Raw genomic sequence first — 18,973 nt, 5'->3', positions numbered from 1 at the left:
CCCTGAACTGTGTGTATCCTCATTTACCCAGGCCTAGTGCTTTACTTAAACAGCTGTGGGGCTCCCCCTCCATGTTCCCTCCAGCCTCGATGTTTGAAACTCCTTTCTGTGACGATAAAGTGCTAATGACTGCTTATTCCTTTGTTCTTCCTGTTGTCCAATTAGTGGCTCGCCCAGCTATTGCTAATCACACTATGAGTTGTTCAGCCCTATCTCAAGGTCTTCCCGAGTGCCCCCCATTCAAGATTTGTGTTGAATTTCTCGTTGGTTTTCTCCGTGTGGAGCTTTAAGTGCTTAAAAAGAACATTGGGTCCATATTTCTTTCTTTCTTTCTTTCTTTTTTTATGTTGAGGGCATATACGTGGAGATCAGAGGATAACCTTGGGGGAGATCCTCTCCTTCGACCTTGTTTGAGACAGAGTCCTCAACATGTATTACTTAAGTGGCACCTTGCCATTGAATTGAAAGATAGTATTGCAACCATAAAAACTGCAAGGATAAAAAAAAATTCTGTAAGGGGTTGGGGATTTAGCTCAGTGGTAGAGCACTTGCCTAGCAAGCGCAAGGCCCTGGGTTCGGTCCTCAGCTCTGGGAAAAAAAAATTCTATAAAGAATCATGGAACCCAATGTGCTCGGGGTGGAAGGCAGATAGATGCTTACACTGCTAAGTGGTGGCTCACAGGTAAAAAAAAAAAAAAAAAGCATGAGGAAGAAGTCCTTGGGTCAGGTTTTAGAAAGGATGTGGTGGGGACATTTCCTGGGTGGGTTTCAGATGCAACTGTGGAAGGTACCAGTGGGCTGTACAGCCACTTTCCCACTTACAGAGCGCTGTGGGTCTCCTTCTCTAAGCCCAACGGCCACGTTATCCCGCCTTGATATCTGAACCCTTCTGGGCCTGCTTCCCAAATGTTTCTTTTCTGGCAGTCAGAAATAGGTGAAAATAGAAATACACGTAACAGGCGTACTTCAGAGTTCTTGTTTAAAAAAAAAAAATTACCAATTACTCTCAGCGGCGTGGCTGCCATGCCTTTTCCTGTATCTGAAGTTCCTCGGACGCTCACCTTTGTATTGATTCCAATCATAGCAGATGCCTCTTGGGACTGGGGGAAGCAAAAAGGAAGGATCGATATCGCATCGCTGCGGGAGAGGGTTCTGCCGAGCAGAGAGCAGCTGAGCTGCGGTGTGGCATGAATGTTCTGGGAGGACCACAGCGGAGCACGGGAGGGCAGGGGGGGGTTGCATGAGTGCTGGGGTACCCGGAGCCGTGGGGCTGGGAAAGTGGGCTGCTGCGTTAGTCTTCTCCGCAGGCCCGGAGCTTGTAATATGAAGAGCTGGAGATTTGCGGTGATCGGGATCATTTTAATTCACTCGGTAGCAAATCAGTACATGTTGGTTCACACGTCAACTGCGTAACCAGCTACGCCCGCAAGAGTAACCTTCATGCAGAGTATGGAAAGGTGTCCATTGAGATAACTCTGAATTTTCACAACGAGATAGCTTCATTCCATGGCATTTTTTTTTTTTAAAACTTGCAGATTCATGCTAAAGCCTATTGAATTCCTAATGAGATAATAAAAAGACAGTACGATTAGAGCCCCAACACAGTGTCCCGTCAAACAAATGGTCTGTTTACCAGCATAAAACTATCGCTAAACCCCCAGCCGTGGCAGCGTGGTGGCGTGCCTGAAAGAGAGGAGACTGATTATGAATGCCGACACTTCCACAAGGTCCCTTGCTTTTGTATTTTCCACCTCATCATCGCCCCACATTTCCTAAGTGCCTGCTGGGTGAGATGTCATAAATCAGCGCGCGCAGGCCGTTCTCCAACAGCTTATACACCGTTCCAAGATATATTGCTTCTAAGAAACTTCCACTTCGGAGCCAGGTGGCTACACACAGCTCAGACGGCATCCGAACTGCTCCGTACCACCAGGCCCGTGCCTAAGAGCTAGAGCATTCAAACCGAACAGCAGCACGGACCCAGCGCAGGTCAAACGCCTGCATCTGCTTTCTGCCTCTGCATGTAGGGCCTCCTTCCTGGAGACCTTTTCTGTCGGGGAGGACCCTAGTCACCTCCCTCTCTTTATAGCAGGATCTTACGACCTTCAGAAGTTGACCTTTGGGCTTATGATAAGGTGGATTTTTTCCCCCTTTTAAAATGAAACAGTGACTCTAATGTTTCCAAACTTGAGGAATTAGTTAAATAGCCTATTAATAATCCTAGAAGCTATTATTTATTGAGGACCTACTCGAAACATATCTTCTGTAATCCTCAGACTTGCCTTCTGGGGCACTTATAATTAGCTCCACTTACAGCTGTCAGAACTGAAGGGCAGACGCAGGGCCTGCAGCTCACAGGCCGCAGAGGGAGGACTGAGGCCTGGGTTCTGGCTGCTGCGGAGCCCACGTCCGCCTCCCTGCCAGGCCGGTTCTCCCGCTTGCTTTCCTTGATGAACTTGCTTCGTGCTTTTGATCATCTCTTCCATCGCTTCAGGTGCTTTTCCTCATTTATTTAGAAGCCCAATCTGAAGTGGCGCGGGCTCGCATGGGTTTGGTTAGAGGCGATGAGAAGTGTCAAATAGCAGTATCGTTCAAAAATAGAATCGCTAGGGTTTCCTTTTGGCTTGATCGATTTGGATTGATTGGTTGATTGGTTGGATTGATTGATTGGTGTATAAACAAGAAGAGATCTTAAGATCCGAGGACCTGATCAGCTGGTAGGATGGCGTTACCATTCCTCAAAGCGGGCAGAAAAATGTTTAACTTTAGAAGAAGCAGGTTTGTGTGTGTGCTTTGTCTGAGTGTGTGTGAGAGAGTGAGTGTGTGTGTATGTGTGTGAATGTGAGTGTGTGAGTGTGTGTGTGTTCTGAGATGGAAGTGTTTTCTTCAATTCTTTTTGTACAGGTGATGGCAGGAAAGACACAGCCAGTGACTAGAGAGTTGCGTGTAACAGGTTCAAGGTCAGTAGAGCGGTCCAGGCTGGGAAGATGGATGGAAGGGGAGCCAGACTCCGTAACTAGCACAGCCGTCCTTTAGGGCCCGAAGCCCGTGGCTGCCTCACACCTAAGAACTGGGAAACCTTTCTTATCTTGTCCTCAGGCTTTAACCGTGAGATTCCCACTCAGAATCTCTGACCTGTGCCTTCCAGGGTGCCCGATCTCATTTTCCTCGGCTCCCTCTCTCTCTGAATGGAGAAAGGCTGCCCATCTCTCCTGTTAAACAGGAGCTGGCGGTAGCGACAGGGTTCACTGTAACTATCTTCTAGTGGTCCTCACTGGAGTGTGGGACTCCTAATATCTTCCTCTTAAGATTTATGGCTTTAGTCAGAACTCTCACAGAAGAGGAGACACTTGCCTGGTGGTCGTGGTGCACACCTTTAATCCCAGCGCTCAGGGAGGCAGAGGCAGGTGGATCTCTATGAGTAAGAGGCCAGCCTGGTCTGCAAAACAAGTTTCAGGACAGCCAAGGCTACACAGAGAAACCCTGTCTCGAATCCACTCTGCCCCCCCCAAAAGAAGAGGAGACACTTACGTTAGCACCTCAATTATTCGATTGTGTGTTAATTCTTCCACTCTGTAAGTCCTGTCTACTTGAGGTGTTTCTAATCACGTCTGGGCTCCCCCAGGGCGATAACCACCAAAAGCGTACTTCTTTCATAACTCAGTGGCCTGGTATATAAGGCAGAGGTGCAGTCCCGGAGGGCTGACTGGATGGGTGGTTGTCAGGCCCGTCAGGTGGCATCTGCACGTCCCCAGCAGAAGAGGAATGAAATAAAAGCAGCACACTGCAAAGAAAATGACTGCTGACACAGAAAAACATCCTGGGAAGAAGGCAAATGATGTTTTGAAAGCAGCAGAGAGTAAGTTATACTGAGAAATTTGAATAGAAGATTATGGGTTTTATGTGTCTGAGAAGATATTTAAAAAATGCATGTTTATTCTTTTGATTTACTGGATCCAAACAGTTAATTTGCTGCCTTCTCATGTCAGAGTCGAAGACAGCTTTGTCTCATTAATGTAGTCTAAGTTGAAAAATAGAAAGTCCGCTATGTTATCCTGGCTAAGATCTATTTTCTTCCTTTCCTTTTATTCCTCAAGCTTTGAAAATGTGAATCTGGATGCCATGCGTTGTTCCTCCTACCCCCATGAGGTAATTCCTGCTGGCAGTTATCAGATTAGGATGCAAAAACTTGGTGTGTACAGTACCATTCTTTTGCTTAATTGCAGGTTTTTTTGTGCTCAGATTGCATCCTGTACTCTACCTGATAGGCATGTGTGAGCACAAGCGTTCTCGCACATGGTTTTTCCCGGATATGTGAAGTTTATAGATTGAACATTTCAAAGCTCCAATTGGCTTTGCGATAGACGGCTTGCCAGTAATGATCTGGACTGTGAAGGATGGGCCATAAACAGCATCCCAGGTGACTTACAAACAGCCCGGCTCATAATTGTCCACGCTTAAACACTCAGGCATCCATTAACTTATTACCATTTCATTTCCGCTGCTCCAAGAAAGATCTGTTGAAATTAGCGCTTGTGTTGGGAGCCACAACTCAGTGCTTGCGTGAAGTAGATCTGGTTGTAATAATATTTTTATAGTTAACCGAGCTTTCAAAATAATGTGCTTTAAAATTTTTTATATTATATTTTATGGGCATTTTGTGACTGTTTATAGAACGTATCTATACTTGTGAAGTGAGCCTTCCTTAGCATGACTGGCTAGAATGTGAGGGTTCCAGTCCAGGTGCCAGTCTTGGCCAAGCTACTTTTCTCCCCTTTACCCCATTGTTTCTGGTGTTAAAAAAAATTAGGAAAAGTGCAAGGGAAGTGTTTGTACCTCCATTTTCTGTGCTTCCCTGTGGCAGTGTTGATAGGAAGCCTGGTGCCCATGGCCACACCCACTGCCTCATCAGCCCTGCACCTCCCTCTGCCTCTCTCCTCTCTTTCCCTCTATCTCTCTGCTCTTCCCTCCCTTGAGTCCATAGGTACTTACTGAGTACCCGTCGAATGCCTAGCAGCAGACTGGTTGCTAAGTGCCGAGAGGAAAGCAAGGCTTCAGCAGTGCTTCTGTTGGCTAGCCCCTGCTCCAGTGTGACAACGACACGTAGGGACAGATGCTAAGAGGACGTGGCCAAGGAGAGACAGCTGACCTAGGGGTAGGGTTCCTGTGCAAAGGATGTTAGTGTTTAGGGATAATTCCCTCAGTTGATTGTGTGCTTGCTTTGTAGGCAGGAGGACAGGGTTCAATCCCCCAGAAAGCACATCAGAAAACTAAAAGGAGGCATGGTGGCCCGTGCTGGTCATCCCTGTTTTGTTGCGAAGGCAGAGACAGGAAGATCCCTGGAGCTCACCGGCTGGTCAGCCTAGGCTGCTTGCACAGCTCCAGGCCAGGGAGAGCCCCTAACCCAAAGAACAAGGCGGGAGAGCTCTTGAGGACCAACACCACACATTGTTTCCTGGTCTCCACACACACACGCATGAACGCACATCCATCTGCATGCACACATACGCATGCACAAAAATAAACGAATGAATGCCAGATAGTTTTGAGTTACCATATGACTAACATAAAGTACACAGATTTTTCAGCCCATGGGTGGGTGAATTTTTGCAACTGTGCCTCAGATGTGGTCTCCCCGCCCTCCGAGTGGAGAGTTCCTCCTGTTTCTTCCTCTAGCTCCCCTCCCCAACCAAGGTAATTAGCATAGATTGGTGATTGTTTCTTATTCTAGACCTTCATATAAATGGAACCATTAAATATGAAATCCTTTGTGTCTGGCTTCATTCATTCAACCTAATTTCTATGATAGTCTCAATATGACGTTTAATAATAATAATAATTAGCAATTTTGGAGTTGCCAGGCAGTGTTTTAAGTGCTTTATTTATAATGACTCGTTCAACCTTCACAGCAGCCAGTGAGTGGGGACTGCGATTATCCTGGATTTACTGGTGAGAAGGAAAGCAGACAGAGGCCAACAGCCAGGCAGTGCTGGCACTGTGGGATTGCGGAGTCGCCCCTCTGTGCTGTGCTGGCCTCTCAGGGTGATGTCCGCAGCTGAGGAGCACCAGCCATGCACAGCGCCAAAGGATCTATGTGCTAGGCAGGGGCCGGATGCAAGGAGTAGCTCAGTGTGTTTGCTGAAGAGTCATGCTAAGGCCTGCATTGTGTGTGTGTGTGTGTGTGTGTGTGTGTGTGTGTGTGTGTGTGGTGTGTCTGACGTATGTGCACATGTGTGTGGATACGTGGGCTGTGGCCAGAGTGCTGTGTGCCCTGCTCTACCACCCTCCGTCTTATTCCCTTGAGCCAGGGTCTCCCACTGAGCACGAAGCTAGGCTGACAGCTAGCAAAGCCACAGCAATCCTCCTGCCTCTACCCCTACCAGCACTGAGGTTACAGTTGTCCCTATGGCCTTGCCATAGGTGTTTTTTTAGATAGGTGTTTAGAACCTGAACCCAGGTCCTCATTCGTATTCAGGAAGTCTTTACCAGCCCCGAACCATCTCCCCAACCTGTTTGAGCCATATTCACCGCAGCTCAGCGGCATCAAGTGTGTTCACAGTGTTGGTCAGCCATCATCGGTCTCCACAGCGCGACCTCTACGCTTTGCGAACACTAGCGTCTTGTATCTGTTTGAGCAGCAGCTCCCTCCCCCAGCCACTGGCATCCTACTGCTCATTTCTACAAATGCGGAGTGAGTACTGTGTGATAACTGTGGCACACAGGCAGTTGTAAGAGCCAGTCTAGGGTGACCCGTGCTGCCCTCCGTCCAGTTCCACAAATGCTGATCTCTTATGAAACAAGTGCAGATCGCAGCCAGGAAGCCAGCACTGGTCCAGTACACCTCCCACGGGCTTGGTTTCTGAGTGGAATCCCTCGCACACAGCTGTTTGGAATGGGCTTTTGTCGTTCGGCAAAATTTGTACTTCGTTGGTGTTGTCACCATGTGAATGGTTGGGGCACTACTGTTGCGTATGAGTATTGGGGCACTATTGTTAAGTATGAGTGTTGCGGTACTATTGTTGCATATGAGTGTTGTGCAAATGTACCAGCATTCTTATGATCGCTGCTCTGTTCATAGCTACCTGGGCTCTATCCAGACAGGGGTCCATCTATGAATGCAGCCACTGTGAACACTCTTTTTTTTAAATTTTATTTTATTAGTTTATTCTTATTACATCTCAATGGTTATCCCATCCCTTGTATCCCCCCATTCCTCCCTCCCTCCCATTTTCCCCTTATTCCCCTCCCCTATGACTGTGACTGAAGGGGACCTCCTCCCCCTTTATATGCTCATAGGGTATCAAGTCTCTTCTTGGTAACCTGCTATCCTTCCTCTGAGTGCCACCAGGTCTCCCCATCCAGGGGATGTGGTCAAATATGAGGCAACTCAAATCCAAGTGGATCAAAGACCTCAACATAAAACCAGAGACATTAAGTCAGTTAGAAGAAAAAGTGGGGAAGAGCCTGAAACACATTGGCACAGGAGACAACTTCCTGAACAGAACACAAACAGCCCAGGCCTTAATGTCAACAATAAATAAATGGGACCTCAGGAGGCTGAGAAGCTTCTGTAAGGCAGGAGACACTGTCAACAGAACAATGCGACAGCCTACAGACTGCGAAAAGATCTTCACCAACCCTACATCTGACAAAGGTCTAATATCCAAAATATATAAAGAACTCAAGAAATTAAACACCACCAAACCAAATAACCCAACTGAGAAATGGGGCTTGGAACTAAACAGAGAATTCTCAACAGAGGAATATCAAATGGCTGAGAAACACTTAAAGAAATGCTCAACCTCCTTAGTCATCAGGGAAATGCAAATCAAATCAACTCTGAGATTCCATCTTACACCCATCAGAATGGCTAAGATCAAAAACTCAAGTGACACCACATCCTGGTGAGGATGTGGGGAGAGAGGAACACTCCTTCATTGCTGGTGGGAATGCAAACTAGTACAGCCACTTTGGAAATCTATCTGGTGCTATCTCAGAAAACTGGGAATAGGGCTTCCTCAAGACCCAGCTATTCCACTCCTTAGAATATACCCAGAAGATGCTCCAGCACACAACAAGAAAATTTGCTCAACTGTGAACACTCTTGCATGAGTTTTACCGTGAACCTAAGGCTCACATTTTCTGGGACAGATACCCAGGTGCTAGTTACTGGTTCTGTCCTTTTATTGCTAAGGTGACATGAGCCTCTTTTCCAGAGTGATGGTTCCCCCTTCATACTGACGCCAGCACTATGTGTGTAGTTGCTTTCTCTGCCTCCTTTCTGCCATGCAGTGTTGTCCCCCTTTTATTTTTTTAATTTGCCCACCCTGATCGATATCTGATGACATCTCATTGCGGTTTTCTCTCCCCTCATTGAGTTTTTAATTTTCATCTCCCTCAGTGGTGAATGATGTTGACCACCCCTTCATGTGCTAATTAAAAAAGAAAAGAAAAAAGATGCGGTGCAAAATGTTTTCATTTGTTCTAAAAGTCAACCGAAGGAGTGAAAAAAGACTCTGTCCAGCTAAACCGAGGGAGATCATTCCGGTAGATCTGCGGCAAGCTCTGAGATTAACGGCAGAGATACTGGCAGCAATCCTCCTGCCTCTACCCCTACTAGCACTGAGGTTACAGTTGTTCCTATGGCCTTGCCTGGCCTTTTTTATATAGTTGTTTAGAACCTGCACCTGATCAAGACTCTATGGAAACTGGGGGAGCTGGTATCATATGAGATAGAGGGAGTGGGGTACTCACTCCGTGCCTAGGAAAACTCCATAAGGAACAGAGAGAGTGGAGGTGGTGTTGGGAGAGATCGCTGCTGTCCCCAAAGGGAGTCCTCTTCAGAGTCAAGAAGTCAAATAAGCTTCAAGAAGGTTGGGTCCAAGCTGAAGCCTGGGCGAGCTGGTCTGGCTGCAGAGCTGCAAGGCAGACGTCTTACATCCAGCCACGTCTTGAGTAGAGCCACTGTCAGAAGCACAAGGCGGTGACAGAGGACACAATGCCTGATGCCTCTAGTCGGCCAAGGGACTCTGAGATACAAGAGCTGCAGCAGCGTCATAGTGTCCCACAGCAGCCAGGCCACCTTCAAAGGGGCAGGGGCATAAGGCTGTCTTAAAGACGTGACGCTGCCCACACACTTAAGATTGAGTTTGAGGCTGGATACTGAGTCTTGATGGCAATACACCACCAGAAATGTCGGACTCCACATTAATATTGTTTCTAAGTTAGAAAATAGTTATAAGATTGCGGTGGTAATAGTAAGTTGAGATGGCTCTGGGGTGGCGGGGGGGGGGGGCTCTTTATTGTGAATGCCTCAGAGAGCAGGGTGTATAACGATAAGGGACTTGGTTATTTTGATTTCATGTAGTGTGGTGTGTGTGTGCTATGATGTATGCGGAAGCATGCACGCGTGTGTGCTCGCATGGCCAGAGTGGGATGCTGGGTGTCCTCCCTTTGTTTGTGCCAGGCTGGTGACCCTCCTGACTCCAGCCCCTATAGTACTGGGTTTGTGTGCAGTCAGACCTGGGTTTTTCATAGTTGCTGGAAATTAGGACCCGGGGCCCCATGCGTGTGCTCTCACCCACTGAGCTGTCTCCCCAGACTAGGGTATTTTCTTTAAGGTGAGGAGTCCCAGAGGCCCTCCCTATACCAGCAAAAATTGTCAACTGGAGAGTGATGGTGTAAAGGGTATGTGTGGGGAGCAAAGCCCTCACAGAGGTGTGGGCTGTATTTCTCTCACCCTACCTGCCTTCTGAGGCCTGGGCTTTAGAACCCTGATAATGGGGCTGGAGAGGTGGCTCAGAGGTTAAGAGCACTGTCTGCTCTTCGAGAGGTCCTGAGTTCAATTTCCAACAGCCACATGGCAGCTCATAACCATCTATAATGTGATCTGATGCCCTCTTCTGGCCTGCAAGTGTATGTACAGACAGAGCAGTGTATACATAATAAATTAATAAATATATATATATTTAAAAAAGAACCCTGATAATGTGGTGAGAGGTGACTGAGGTAGCCCTTGCTGGGTGGCGAGAGGTAACTGAGATGGCCCTCATGATGTATGTTGAGAGGTGACTGAGATAGCCCTTGATGTATGGTGAGGTGACTGAGATAGCCCCCTGATGTGTGGTGAGAGGTGACTGAGATGGCCCCCTGATGTGTGGTGAGGTGACTGAGATAGCCTCAGCTGTGTGGTAAGAGGTGACTGAGATGGCCCCTGCTGTGTGATGAGAGGTGACTGAGATAGGCCCCTGATGTGTGGTGAGGTGACTGAGATAGCCCCCTGATGTATGGTGAGAGGTCACTGAGATGGCCCCTGCTGTGTGGTGAGAGGTAGCTGAGAAGACCTCGAGAATTCCTAGTCTCTGACAGACTGCCAGGCAGTGTGACAGAGGGGTGCCTTGTAGACACTGTTGGATCAGATTGTGGCCTTTACCCAGAAGGGGACACATTCTCCAGTGCGCGGCTGGTCTCATCCCAAGGTGCATAGGGAGGAGCAGAGGACACCAGTGACTCCTTGTGGTGAGGCTCCTGCTCACTGATGTGGCAGGTCACATTCAGGCAGCCATCCCTGCGCAAACCAGTCGGCACGGGGAGGGGTGCTCTTCAATGGCTTGGCTCCATTTGAGTTGGCAATGTAGTGTTTAACTTTAATGACAAGAGTTTAATATTCTATGTAGCGATTTTTCATTTGAAATAAAATGCCACTTCATTTTACGGGAGCAGATCTAGTGACAATAACGCATTTCTTTACAAATATTAGCCTATTATACATCTTAAGTCAGTTGCACATAATTGCATTTCACCAACTCCACATAATACTTTAATTAAAACTAGGATAATTAAAATACAGTTTTAATGAGCTATAAATTCTGCAGTTGCCAAGCCTGGAATGTATGAGTTGAATCACACCTTTCTCTTTTTGAGCTCTTTAAATTTGTGTCTGCGTTATGTTTTGACACGCCGGCAATCATAAGCAAGAGGCCCTTTTAAATGCATATAATAGTATGACCTAGGAAACAATGCTTCCTTAGGACCGTCTCATCTTGCATATACTCCTTACATATCCATGGTCATTTATGCCGACTCTAATCCCTTGAGGCAAGGAAACGGTTCCCTTTGTCCATGAGGACACAACAACTCAGCACAGTGACTGGCCACACTAAGCAGTGAACACTCACGAGCAAGTGTTTTTTTGTTTGTTTGTTTGTTTTGTTTTTTTTTTGAGTGACTATATAGTATCAGGTGGCTGATTGTAGGGAGATGAGCTATGTGGTGGCTACTGTTTATTGTCAACCTGATGGAATCTAGGATCTCCTTGGAGATGGGCCTCTGGGCAAGCCTGTGGGGAATTATCTTATGTTAATCGATACAGGAAGAAATATCTTCACTATGGGGGAGATAGCTCCTTAAGTAGGGCATCCTAGCGCTGTGTAAAATAGGGGAAGTCAGCTGAGCATGCCTCTGTGTCTCTCTCTCTCTCTCTCTCTCTCTCTCTCTCTCTCTCTCTCTCTCTCTCTCTCTCTCCTCTCTCTCTCTGCTTCTTGGCTGTGGATGTCACGTGACTGGCTCCCTTGAGCTCTTGCCATTGTGGCTTCTGAACAGGGAGCCAAAACAAACTCTCCAGGCTTTAAGCTTTTGTAGGAACATTTTCCCCCAGAGAAACTAAGGCAGGTTGGGACCTGGGGCACTGGTGTTTCGGCCTCAGCTGGGCAAATCAACAAACTCCTCTCCACCAACTGGAGATGATGGTGTATCTTTAGCAAAGAGGGTCCTGTTGCTCTGCTAACCTCTTGGCATTTGGGCTGGGAAGACGGCGTAAACCCCATGGGAGGCATGCAATCCCAGTCTAGCCTGCAAAGTGAACGTGACGTAGTAGCCATGTCACTGTGGTGCTTACCTCGGGTGACTGCACGATGTGTCTTCGTTGCTGCTCTAGTGCTGTCAAGAGACATAGTGACCAAGGCAACTCATAAAAGAAAGCATTTAACTGGGGGACTGCTTACAGTTTTAGAGCGTCAGTCCATGGTTATCATGGCAGGAAGCAGCCAGGCATGGTATGCTGGAACAGGAGCTGAGAGCTTTTCATCCTAATCCACAGGCAATAGACAGAGAGAGGAACTGAGCCTCTCGAGGGTTTTTAAAACCTCAAAGCCCACCCAGAGACACATCTGCTCCAACAAGGCCCCACCTACTCCAGCAAGACCACACCTCCTAATCCTTTCCAAACAGTTCCACTAACTTGAGGACCAAACCTTCAAGCATATGAACCCATGGGGGTGCAATTCTCACCCAGACCACCCTACATGGATTCACACTAGCATCCGGTCAGCTCCTGGCCATCTCATTTGGAAAGTTTTGATCGTAGGTCGTTTTTGCCTGATGAAGTTTTCAACCCCAGGTTCGTAGCACCTTGTAATGCAGGCTGCAGGCAGCTCTGCCCACTTCCTTTGCCCTTCCCTCCTGTCCCGGATGCAGTGTCCTTGGGAAGTCCGATCTGGCCTTACTATTGGCTGGGTAGTTAGGGAAGCCTGGTGATTGTGGGGCCCACATTTCACCCTGCACACGGCTTCTATCTGCCTCTTGTTTGGAATATCAGAGCCATGCTGCCTGCCCCCTCCACACACACTCTTCATTCCTTCCTTTGATCCTTCAAGAAACTTCTAACCCTTGAAGTGCCAAGTTCCCTAGGTGGGATGTGTGCCTCAAGCCTGGCTGAGGGGAGAGACCTAGAGGAAACAATAGAGGGAAAGATTTGTAATGCTGTCTCGGCCGAACCCGGACCGAGGTTGGTCCTTCACCACAGCTTCCAGCCACAGCGCAGCCCCTACGCGTATCCAAGAGAGCCAGGGCCAAGACTCCATCCCTCCTTAAGCTTTGATGATGCTGTACCATAGGGGGTGTCTGTTCTCGTTTGGTCTTAGCCCAAGGTCTCCGGACGGAAATCTTGGGTACCCACCCTAAGTTCTCCCAGCTGCACTCAGAGCTCAAGAAAAACCATGGGGTGTGTCCCATACCAGGGCACTCACGGGTTCCATTTTGGGTTCATTCTTCCTTGAATGGCAGAGAAAAAAAAAGGCAGCAAGGCATGTGAAAGGAGCACACAGGGTGTTGTTAGCTGAAGGAGCATCCCTCCCTTTAGCATGCAGATGGGAGCCCACTGCGGAGAGACCTTAGAAGTGAAGGCGTCCCTGTCTGGGAGGGGAGGTGAAGGAGACTGTGTGGGGAGCAGGCCATACCACCCTAGAGTAGAGCAGAAACGGGAAACCATAACACCAGCTGTCCCTGCCGCATCACTTCCGGCGTGCCCCGAGGACTGTTCCATACACGGAGCGAGGTCACACCAGTCCAGTGGAAGCCTGGCATGAGCACATTTGGCCATCTGTTGGACCCCGAACTGGCTGTCCTCTGGAGGCTCGGTGCCTGGGAACTTGCCTGGGTGATATGCGGCCCATGCAAATCATGTGGAGACATGGGCGTCCTTATCTTCCTGCAGGGCTGCTCTCAATCTTCCTGGCAAGCTAGTAAAGAAAGCAGACCCAGGCTTATCACACCAATTTTGCGGATGACAGCATGGAAGAAAGAGAGGAGCTAAGTGATTTAAAGTCAAATAGTACACGAACAAAAGCACTGAGGACGGACCTCAGCCCGTGAGTGACACTTGTGTGTGATCACTTTTTGGGGACCGTTCCTGACAACACTGCTCTCAGCTTGCCCACCAGGGTGGCGAGGTAGCAATAGGACCCTGTGCTCATCTCGGCCTTTGGCTTCATGGTACCACACGCAGCCAGGTCTCCCTTGAACTCTGAGAGGCTCTTGCTGGCCTCCTGGGGCTTTGGTTTCTGCATGCGGTAATCCTATCCTAGAGCACTGGACCGGTCTTTTGTAAATTACAAAGTGTCAGAGCCACACAATCTCTGACGCCTTTGTCCTGAGGCCCCATTGTGTGCAGCAGTCAGAGATGACCAAAAGCCTCCTTGGGTGGAACTGCTGCAGTGTCTGCTTCCAAGTGACAGACCTTGATGTCAAGGTCATCACTCAGTGGGCCAGCTCAGTACTAGGGTCTGCTCGTGGAAAGATCAAGAGAAAGGATTCTGGTGTCCCTGGGGTGCTTTCTCAAGTGTTGACACAGCAGCTTCTCTCCTGCATGTGGGAAAACTTAATGAGGTTCAAGATTGCTGTCCAAAGGCCCTGGTCCAGACACCCCCACTGCGATATGTGGGTGACCAACTCAGCTCATGCAGTCTTCAGTTGGGGTTCCCCTGCCTCCACCTCTCATCTTGCCAGAAGAGCTCTGGAACTACATACGTGTGTCTGGCTTTCACATGTGTTGCAGGAATCCAAACTCGGGCGCTCACACTTGCACAGCAATGGTTTTACCCCCTGAGCCATCTCCTTAGCCTAATGTTGACTTTGAGAACCTCTTTGTTAAGATGGAACCCCCCCCTATCAAACCCACTTAGCCCAGCGAGCCAAGCCAATGGCTTTAGTGTGGCCACAGGTCTGGGCAGCTCCTGCCACAATCAGGACGATTCCATCACCTCACAGAAAGCGCTAGGCCCATTTGCAGTCATCTCCGCTCTGCTCTCTCCCTTGGTCTGGCCACCACTAATTTTCTTTCTGTCTCTATGGATTTTTCCATTCTGGACATCCAATACAAAAGGGACCATACCCTCTGTAGCCTTTGACATGGCGTGTGGCCTTAATGCAGTCGTTATTCCTCCTCTCTTGCCCCCCGCTGATCATCATCACGTTTTTCACATGGTCTCTCTTTTTTTTAATGTACCTTCTTCTTTTCTCTAAGTTCTTCAAAGTAGAGGAAAAGTACTCTTTCTTCTTTCTTCATAAAACGCTTGCCAGATGTCTCTTTTATGTCAGACACTCTGGTTAGTTCTGGTGTGATGCCAAACAGGCGACAAAATGGCCATAATCAGAGGATAAAACATTTGTACCAAAGTGTGAAGGAAAGGCAGCCAGCAACAAGAAGAGATGGGCTGGACAGAGCCGGGGTGATAGCTCCGTCTATAAAGCGCGTGCCTCGCAAGCGTGAGAACTTACACTTGATCTCAAGATGGCAGGGGTGGGGGTGGGGCTGTTGGCTAGGCATGATGAAATGTGTGTGCGCAAGCAAGTGCACAAAACATACGCAGGCACACACCTATGCACACACAAGATAGGCTGGACATCTGGGCACAATGCTGGCTGGGGAACTGAGGTCTAGAGAGTCTGCAGGGAACTGAGGTAGATGCGGTGCCTTGAGGTGGGTGGCCCAGTGGGAGATCAGCAGGAACAAGTCACAGGTCGTTGGCAACAGTGGTGCATTCTAAGCCACACTCCATCTATGCAGACTTGGCTGACAGGTGAAGAACAGACAGACGGGGGACAAGGAACTGGCAGCTAGTTAAGGCAGCACAGAAGACCGGCACACGGAAGGATGCACTAATGCCGCAGTCTCTAGTAGAGCCCTAGGTTGCAAACATGGGCTGGGCTTAGGGTGCAGGAGGACGCTTGCTGTTGGTTTCAGTGCTTGTGTGCATGTTGGCTGAAATGACAGCAGCAGAGCTGAGGTTGGTTTGGAACAGGTTACGTCTGAAGCGCCCATGAGCAGCCTGGGTGGGAAGATCACCTATCGGTTTGTGTGTGGAGGAGCCTGGAGCTTACAGGCCAGACAGGAGTGGAGGTGTGGAACTGAGACACAGCCACCAGCAGGAGCTGTAGGAAGCCAGGGCTTCCTGCATCATAGACACCTCCTCCACCAGCCGAGAGACGCCCTGCTTTAGATCACAAAAGCCCCGGAAGTGGTGTGCATTTAAAAGTGTGTGAGTGGATGAACTCTTTCTGGGAGACAGATTCTGAGGTGGAGAAACGAACACTGAGACCTGCTCCCTCTAGACACAGAGGGGGACATGCCCACGGATGTCCAGAAGGGATAGGGAGAAAGAGAGGTACCACCAGAGCCTGATGCCAAAGCATCACTAAGAGCACTCCCTGCTCGATTCCAACCCATGGGAGTGAGCAAGATGCAGATTCCTGCACAAAATAGATCAGTAAATCTAAAGTTAAGGTGGAGGAGGGGGGAAGTGTAAGGGGCAGAGGGAAGGGAGGGAGAGGCAGGGCGGGGCCCATCTGTACAGCTCCCATCACCCTGCGCTGAGACCCGCAAGCCCTAGTCGCAGCTAAGCAGCCTGGTGGGGAAAGGGTCCAGCTTTGCCCTTCGATTCAGCCATAAATTAGGAGGCCCTGGGGGGAAAATGTGCTCTGGACAGATTAGAAAGTTGAACATCAGATCAACCGGGCCTCGGGAGTTCGTGCTTCGCCCGGGATGATTTTTCTTCCCGTTTTAGTGGTTGGTCTTTATCAGAGCTGACGGGCCTGCACTGTTCTTACCTTGGGAAATTATAAATGAGGAGGCATCCCCAGAACTTATTTATCTTTGAGAGCATGAATCTCTCCTTCTTCAGTCTCGACTTGCCCATTCATTATTACGCAAGGTAAATTATTACATCTGAGAGATGAATCGTGCCCTCTGGTGATGCACACCATTTATTTTTTTCACAGGTAGGGGCTATATTTTAATGCGTGGAGCAATTCAAGAATTACCTGCGCTGAGTGGTTCAGAGTACTTAGATGTCACCTACGCGGGTGGCCTCTGTGTTCCTGGTCACTCGAATTCCTGTTTTCCTTCTAGGACATCAATGGGAAGCCATTAGTGCCTGATACAGTGGTCTAATCTGTATTTCCATGCACCGTTGCTTGTGGGGTTCAGTATTATATCTGAAAACTCACATCACTCCAAATATTTTGAAACACTAATTCCCTGTAAATAATTTCATTTCCTATCTCCTTACTTTTAATATGGTTGTATGAAAAAGAAATGGTGGCTGGCATTGAAGCTACTGAGTTAAATCGTCACCGATTTAAGAATTTTATCAGAGGAAAGGACTTTGGGCTAGGGCTCGTGCTAATTAAAGTCAGGGGGGAGGTCGGGAAGGAGGGCCTGGCGTCCTGCTGTTGGCTTGTCTCTGATCCTTGGCTGTGAGGGAAGGTCTAGTTACTCACTGTCTGGTCTTCATTTTACTCTTTGGGGGAATTTTAATAAATGGCACATGCCCTGGCTACAGCTCCATTACCTCTTTGATCTAATGATGAAATAATAAATTGTGGCAACCATAGACATTTTTGAAAAGCATCTACTAACTGAAATCAACATGTTCTAAATTCTTGATGGGGAATTCCCCTTCATTTCCTACTTCCTCCTACTTTACCATTCTTAACATCTCTAGGAATAGATAGACAACAGGTTGCTTTCTGCTGTGGCGACGAAATACTTTCTTCTAAGCAGCTCAAGGGGGATGGGGCTTATTTCAGCTGTCAGTTCAAGGTCAGAGTCCATCACGGTGGGGGAAGTCACGGAGACGGGAGCATGAGGCAGTGCACCTGCAGTAAAGAAGCAGAGGATGATGGCTGAATGCTTGCTAGTGCTCAGCTCACTGCCCCCATCTTTACAGTCCAGGACCCACTTGCTTAGGGAATGCTCCCACCCACAGTGGGCAGACCTTCCTTCCTCAAACTGAGATGGAATTTTCCAGAGACATTCCCAGATGACCGTCTTCCCGGTGAGTGATGGCTATTCTTGGTTGTCAACTTGACTATGTCTGGAGTCAAATAAAACACCTGTAAAGACTCCTCCCCCCTCTTAACTAAGTCATTTGAACTGTGAGGGTCCACTTCTAATCCAGATCTTTTGGCATGGGAAGATACAATTTAATGCATGCCTTGAAGTGAGAAGATGCACCTTTGCCTGGGCCACACCTTCTGCTGGCAGCCTATGTAAAGGCCATGGAAGCAGGAAGCCTGTTCTCTCTTGCCTGCTTACTCTTGCTTTGGCAAGTCCACTCCTTCGCTGGCATCAGAGCTGACTTCTATGAGATTCCAGAATATACGGAAGACCAGCCTCATAGATTGAACAACTACAGGATTCTTGGACCTTCCATTTGTAGGCAGCCATTATTGGATTAGGTGGACCACAGCCTATAAGCAATTCTAAGAAATCTCCTTTACATGTATGCATTATGTGTGTGTGTGTGTGTGTGTGTGTGTGTGTGTGTGTGTATGTGTATGTGTGTGTGTATATATGTATGTGTTCTGTTTCTCTAGAGAACCTGCTTAGTGCTAATCACTATACAGGTAAAATTTGAAAATAAGTATAGAGTGGAAGCTATGAATGTAAAGTTGGAGGTCAGGTCCTTTGATGTTATGCATCATATATGTGTTTATATTTTATAGTCAAAGTCTACCACTTAATGCAGAAGTTCGTATCTCAAGTCTGACATGCCGTGGTCATGAGGCTTGGGTAAGCCACTCGTGTTCCCTATTGCTCCCTCCTCCTCTGTAAAGCTGTTTGAGCTGCCTGCCTGCCTCAGCACTGGGGGATTATGTGTGGAAGCAGACATGTACCTGTAAGGAGCCCAGACTAGTGCCCGCCCATAGGTAGGCTGCCCTCATGGTTTCAAAAGTCCTCCCGGCGGCCCTCCACTCACTTCCCACAATTGTACTAGCTGCAATGAACGGTTGTCCAAAAATGCTAACTAGAAGATTCTAGAAAAAAGCAATCCCAAGTTTCAAATCACGTGCCTCTGGGTAGTGTGGTGAAGTCTCATTCATCCTTCCAAGGACATGGATTCTCCTGTGTCTGATACCTCTGTGCTGCTGTCTAACTTGCCTAGGAGTCATGCCACGGCCACCTCTGTTACCACTTTGACCAATACAGTGTCATGCCATGGCCACCTCTGTTACTACTTTAACTAATACAGTACCATAGACTTGGGCTGAAGTTGTCCTTTTTGTACACAGTAATGACCAGGGCACTAGGGAAAGTGATACAAAGGGGGTGTGAGGTCATAAAGCATACAACCCAGCCAGTTGACACAGTACTGAGTGGCAGTGGGGAAACCGTGGCGGCTCACATGGGACTTGG

At 48.3% G+C, this 18,973-nt stretch overlaps 1 protein-coding gene across 2 annotated transcripts in view; it reads left to right on the top strand.

Moving 5' to 3' along the window:
• The window catches only part of SDK1 (sidekick cell adhesion molecule 1), a 955,689-nt gene that overhangs the window by 359,317 nt on the left and 577,399 nt on the right, over positions 1–18,973 (top strand). The window lies entirely within an intron of this gene.

Source organism: Acomys minous (assembly GCF_964271855.1).
Source record: "Acomys minous genome assembly, chromosome: 16".
NCBI classification, from domain to species: Eukaryota; Metazoa; Chordata; class Mammalia; order Rodentia; family Muridae; genus Acomys; species Acomys minous.
This window is presented reverse-complemented; position numbering and strand designations above follow the sequence as displayed.